This window comes from Leptonychotes weddellii, chromosome 9 (assembly GCF_054177405.1).
Source record: "Leptonychotes weddellii isolate Sample4059 chromosome 9, ASM5417740v2, whole genome shotgun sequence".
NCBI lineage: Eukaryota > Metazoa > Chordata > Mammalia > Carnivora > Phocidae > Leptonychotes > Leptonychotes weddellii.
The window spans coordinates 83918522-83924521 of NC_138377.1; the positions used below are offsets into that span (position 1 = coordinate 83918522).

Below are 6000 nucleotides of genomic sequence, written 5' to 3' on the forward strand. Positions count from 1 at the left end.
TTCAGCTAATAATTTACATCCATAGTTTAAAAAAAATGTTTAAAAAGGTAGCTTAGTATCTAACCAGCTTTCTATAAACCAAATCTTCTCACCTTCATACTCTTGAAGTCACCAATCCTTTATATTTCTTAACGTAAGAAGGTGGTACTAAAGAAAGTGGGGTACTGATACTCCAAGGCGTCTAAGGATTTCATAGGACTTTGGGTAGATTTCACCCAACAGTCTATTTCTTCAAAGATCTTTATCGGTGATGCTCCTAATCTGGATGTCCAAGAGAGAATCCAGAGAGAAAAGCATCAAATTGAGGAACAGAGTGAAATTTATAGAAATCCAAGTCCCTATTTTACGAATTAAAAACAACAAAAAGGTAAATTGACTTGGTTAAAAGCAGGGAGTGGACTAGAGTTTGGATTTGTTTAGACACTTGAACAATAATGATAAGGCCTAGACAAATTACACTGTTCACCAAAGAGTGTATATAAATGTGTATGTATACAAATGCTGGAAAAACATTGGTTAAAAAATAGAAAAAGCACCCATCAGCATCAGCAGCACTATGGGATTTATTAAAATGCAGATTCCTGGGCCTTGCAATGAATGTAATACATCAGAATCTCTAAGGCATAGGATCCAGAAATTTGAATTCTTTTCCTAAGATTTTATTTATTTATTTCAGAGAGAAAGAGCGCGAGCACACATGAGCAGGAGGAAGGGGTGGGGGAGAGGGAGAAGCAGACTCTCTGCTGAGCAGAGAGCCCCATGTGGGGCTGGATCCCAGAACCCTGGGATCATGACCTAAGCCAAAGGCCGACTTTAACTGACTGAGCCACCTAGGCGCCCCCAGAAATTCAAATTTTAACTAGCTCTCCAACATGTTCTTATTATACTTGAGGCTAAGGATCTTGAATCAAACTCAGCATTCCACATGCACAGTACAGATAATGAAATACTGAAATTAACTGATGAAATTAAAGTAATATTCGCTAAATGAATGACTGAAACAATTCCCTCAAAAAGTTCTTACTCAGGAGCTAGTCTGCTTGGCCTAGTGAGAATGCCAGTCCCTGGCCTGATGTAGGCCTTCCATAGCAAACAGGCCTGGTCTGTGCCTGGCAACTGTTTTTCCCTATAATGACTGAAACTGAAAGTAGTTAAATTCTTTTGTTGTCTAAATGGCTTGTGGAAATGTTCCTTGCTTTGCATGGCTTGGCAACAAAAGAGCCTGAGGTCTAAATGGGTTCACTCTAGATATTCAATTGTTCAGCAAATTTGTACAACGTTTGCAAGAGGGATAACTCATGCATGATCAAGTTGGATTTTGAGGCAAAGTCTACCAAATTTAAAAGGATTTTAAAAGTTAACAATACCAAGGAAAAGTCACAAGAGGATAAAATCCTATAAAGAATTCCTCTAAAATGTTCAGTTTGCATTTTGGTACTCCTAAATAAATAACCAATTTTCAATATCCCCTCCCCATATAAATTTTTGTTAAGATGCATTGCAATAGCTTAGACAGAACCAATGAGCCTCAAGGAAGGCCTAAATAAAGTGCAGGGTCAGAGATCCTATCCTGCAAATGTAGGAATGCTAACCTTTGCCAGCAAAGAACTCTCAATGTGGGCGGAACTCCTTTTACAGAGTCTGACCCTAAAACGAGGCTAGCAACACAGCCTTGGTGTGATGAAGTAAAGCCTTCAGTGGCTGGGGAATGAGGTAGTTAGTGGTAGTGGAAGTAGAACTTCATACTTTATTCTGAACAGTAAGCGCAGTTAGAACATGCGTGAAAGTCATAAATCCCATCCACACTCAAGGCTAGATTAGTGTTTTCTGTACTCATGAGAAGGAGATGGTAGACAGAACCACAGTGATTGATTGTCATCTGTACATCAGACAGCCTTGTGTTTTATATGCGACTAAGTCTTCCAACAAAGTTGTGAGGTAGACTCCCCGTAGGAGAGACTTGAAGATTAAATCAGTGTCCGATGGTGTAAAATAATATATGATCCTCATTTTACATTTGAGGAAACTAAAGCTCAGAGAGGCAAAATAATTTACCAATGTCCTGTAGCCAGGAAAGGATGGGGCAACACGGGAACAGTGTGCCATGATTTGTGTTTGTCATGCTCTCTCACCCTGTCCTACTTTCAAACACAATTTTCCCTTGCTCCAGAAAGCTCTGATTTTATTTATTTATTTTGAGAGAGAGAGAATGAGAGACAGAGAGTATGAGAGGGAGGAGGGTCAGAGGGAGAAGCAGACTCCCTGCCGAGCAGGGAGCCCGAAGCGGGACTCGATCCTGGGACTCCAGGATCATGACCTGAGCCGAAGGCAGTCGCTTAACCAACTGAGCCACCCAGGTGCCCGCTCCAGAAAGCTCTTTCTCAGCATTTTTACCTAGCAAACTTGTACAAAACTGGAATCTTCCGAACTGGAACTAAATTTTAACTCCTTTGAGCATCCTCTGGCTGATGTTTAGCACCCTCTTCCCCCAGCATTCCCTTTTCTACCTTTATCAGATCAGTTATTACTCTGCTGTAATTATTGCTGTGTCTGTTACCCTAAACTATATTATGAATACTTGGAAGGCAGAAACCTGTCTTTTTTTCCCCACGCATTCTGCTTGGTCAAAAAATGTCAAAGGGGAAGTCAAAGAATTAATGTATTAGTTATGAATGAATGCGATAAGGCTTCAAGAGTTTTCTCTCTTTTCTCCCTTTGTTCCCTCAGACAAGTCAGTGTGTAAATGATCATCTTGTACAACTCTTGAGGTCTGTACAAAAAGCAAAAGGCAGATGTACAAAAATATCCTTGACTATAGATGTTCATTCTAACTTCTATCAAAGCAGTCTAAAATCAAATCAGTTTTCTGGGCCCTCACAGCTCACCACTGACTCAGAGGAAACATACAGTCAATTAACCATGAGGTTGACTGGTTCAATTCATTGCAACTTCTTCACCCTATACTTCCTTACTTGTTAAACACCCATGTGTAGGACTTTATATTTTTCCAGGTTAAATTTCATCTTGTTAAAAGAAAAAGAGGAGGGGAAGTCAGTGTTGAAGGAAAAAAAAGTTCCTATCATTTATTGACTTTTAAACTGTAGACACTTTGCTACTTCTATGATATGCATCACTTAATTTGCTCTTCATAATGACCCAGGCCTTATTATTATCTTTATTCTAAACATGAAGAAAATGAGGCTTGGAGAACAGAAATAGCTTGCTCAAGATCAGAGCTAGGAAATAGAGACAGATACATCAGTCTCCAAAACCCATGCCCTTAACCACTATACCACATGCTCAAGTGCGGCAGGCAGGAGTGGTGCCTAGTAGGTTAGGACACTTTCTGGAAATGTAAGCAAACTTTAGAAGAGATACTCCTCTAGAGCAGTGATACCTTGCTCTAGAATGAGGATCTGCCTTTTATAGAAGAGTTCAGAGATCTGAATGTCCTTTAAGACCAAAGACAATCTTATTTTGAAGATAACAATGATACACATAAGGGGCTTGATGAGACCCCAGAATTAATTTGGGGGTCTGCCAGGACTTCAGAGATGATCTGGTACTAAAACTCAGTGCACAGGTTCTTTTATTGCTGATCCCCATCTCATTTCCCTGCCTCCAATTTAGTCTAGAGCAGAAATGAATCTAAAAATGTTAACTGGGAAATTACAACTATACATTCAGAACAGGGCTCCAGAGATGTCCTTTATAATGCACTGATGAAATCACTAGTAAGAGATGCCATATATTGTGAGTAACATTATTAAATAACAGAAAGAATAGTGAGTTGTCAAGCCACGAAGATAGCCGAATGCAGCAATCTCAAAACCTTGAAATGTTTGTAATACCATTATTTTCAAGGTTTCATGAAGTTGTTTCATAACCTAAATACACTTCTAATTCCAGTCGGCCTCTATAAACTGGAACTTCAAATTTCTAAAGTATTCACAGCATTGGATAGGTTATTTAATGTAAGATTTTACACGCAGGGAGAGACTTAGCTGCTTTTTTATTGATAATTATAATTTAAAAATATCTTTCCCAAAAGGAGGTAAAAATATTGGAACTCAACACGGAGTCCCAATTTTTGTGGTTTGAAAAAATAATAATCACTTTACTACATCTCTTCAGGGACAGTTTCCTTTTCTCCTCCAGCCCTTTGTATTCTTTACAGAAAACACTATTGGTGCATTTTAATACTGAAGGAACTAGAGGGCGAAGGAACTAGAGGGCAAAGGAACAAGGAGTCACAAGACCAAATTAACCACAAGTACTTGCATGACAAAGGTGGTTGCTTTCTTCTCCTCTGGTCTTTAGGTGGTAAGAATTAAGGATTGAGTAGAGAGTGAGTTGTGTTTTGGGGGGACAGGCTAAGAGGGTGGGGAGGCTGGGGATAGGAGGGAAGGAGGATGAAAGAAAAGTTTCTAACCCTTTCTTCCGATAAAAATATTCCTAACAGGTGACTTAGTCTCCAAAAGGTGACCTTGAACTCATTAGAAAACTGGGAGGGGAAGGAAGAAAAAGTCCACGCTGTTGTACAACAGTGTTCTGTTTGCATTTAGTTAACTGTTTAGAAATGCACACAAAAATGCTGTAATGAACGAGGAGGACGGAATGAGGAAGCACCCGTCCCTAAAGGGAGTATTCCTACTACTTCAACTTTTCCAGATTTTTGTCAGTGCAGATATCTCCTCCCCCCGCCCCCCGCCCCGTGCCCCTTTATTTTCCTGCCCCTTGTTCAACTCTACAAGTGGCAGTCTTGTGCCTGCAGTCTTTCTTACTGGCTCAGCCGCAGATGCACGAGCAAGGAAGTTTTCGCCAGACGCCCCGCTCCCCACAGCCTGCAAGGGGTCATTCCGGCGCTGGCCCGCGTCCACAGGCTTTTCCCAGACACTAGACTAGTTTTCTTTAATTGCTCCAACCAACTCCTGTTCCATAGAAGTCCGACTTCCGAGTCCCAAGAAACTCTTCTCGGTAGTGAATGGTGGGCCCCTACAGGTCTCTGGGAGCAGACGTCTCTCTCCCAGGACCACTTGTACGAGGCCCTCACCAACCTTCCCCTCCCGCTCCCCTACACACACACACACACACACACACACACACCCGAAAGGACCAATTTGACAGATGCGTGGCTTCGGTCACTACTGATGCGCCATCTGGACAAAAGTTTGAACAGAACTTTCCACGTGCAAGAACTTGGAGCAAAAGAAGAGGTTTCAGTAACTACTACGCGCGCTCACCTTTTTTCCTAGCCCCTCAGGATCCAAGCTCAGGTCGCGCGTACTCTTAGGGCGGGAAGCCTAGCGGCAGCACAACCCCACAGCAATCACAGACCCACCGCCTAGGACAGGGAAGCCTGAGCCGAGCCCAGGGGACGCCCAACCTACCCGAACCGCCGGGTGGCGAAGCCACAGGTGTCAGGGCAGCCAGGGAGCCCAGCAGCGGAACAGCGGGGCGGCCCTTGGGGACTGCCCGGCCCCGCCCCGGCCCCGCCCCGGCCCCGCCCCCAGCCCGGGCCCCCGGCCCCGCTCCCGCCGCAGCTGCCCCGCGCAGCGCTCCCGCCTAAGTAGTCCCGCCGCCCCTCCCCATCTCGCTGGTGGCGGCGGCTGGAACAGGCCCGCCCGCAGCCTCCGACGTGCCCTGTCCTTCCAGGGCTGGAGGGAGTTCAGTTGAAGCAAAGTGAGGAAAATCAAGGTAGGTCACGTGGCGTGGACCCTGAGACCCTGCCCTGGCTGGGCCTGGGAGCCGCAAGACCTTTGAGGAGGGGTGAGGAAGTCCGCTCCAGACCTCATCCTCCCAGCCAGGGAGAGTGACAGTCCAGGTGTAGAGAATAGATGAAAAATTCACTTTTTCATTGAAAACCAGCAGTCAAACATGAAACCAGCGTTCAAACCTACTATGAGTGGACCAAGTATCACAACTGACTGGCTGGTTTAGAAAAATGGGAGGGACGTTTTGTTTTTCTGAGGTTTCTTAGTCATTCTGAGGTTTCTTAGA

The 6000-nt window shown here is 43.8% G+C and overlaps 1 protein-coding gene across 3 annotated transcripts in view; it reads right to left on the reverse strand.

Annotated features, from left to right (window-relative positions):
* WDR72 (WD repeat domain 72) overlaps nt 1–5457 on the reverse strand; it is a 175691-nt gene extending 170234 nt beyond the window's left edge. The window contains exon 1 of one of the 3 annotated variants that reach the window (XM_031031982.2): nt 5391–5457. The gene's annotated coding sequence lies outside the window, so the exon portion shown is untranslated. Of the gene's footprint in view, nt 1–5243 lie in introns of all 3 variants that reach the window. The other 2 variants (XM_031031981.2, XM_031031988.2) reach the window with 2 other exon arrangements.
* Between the last annotated feature and the right edge of the window lie 543 nt (nt 5458–6000).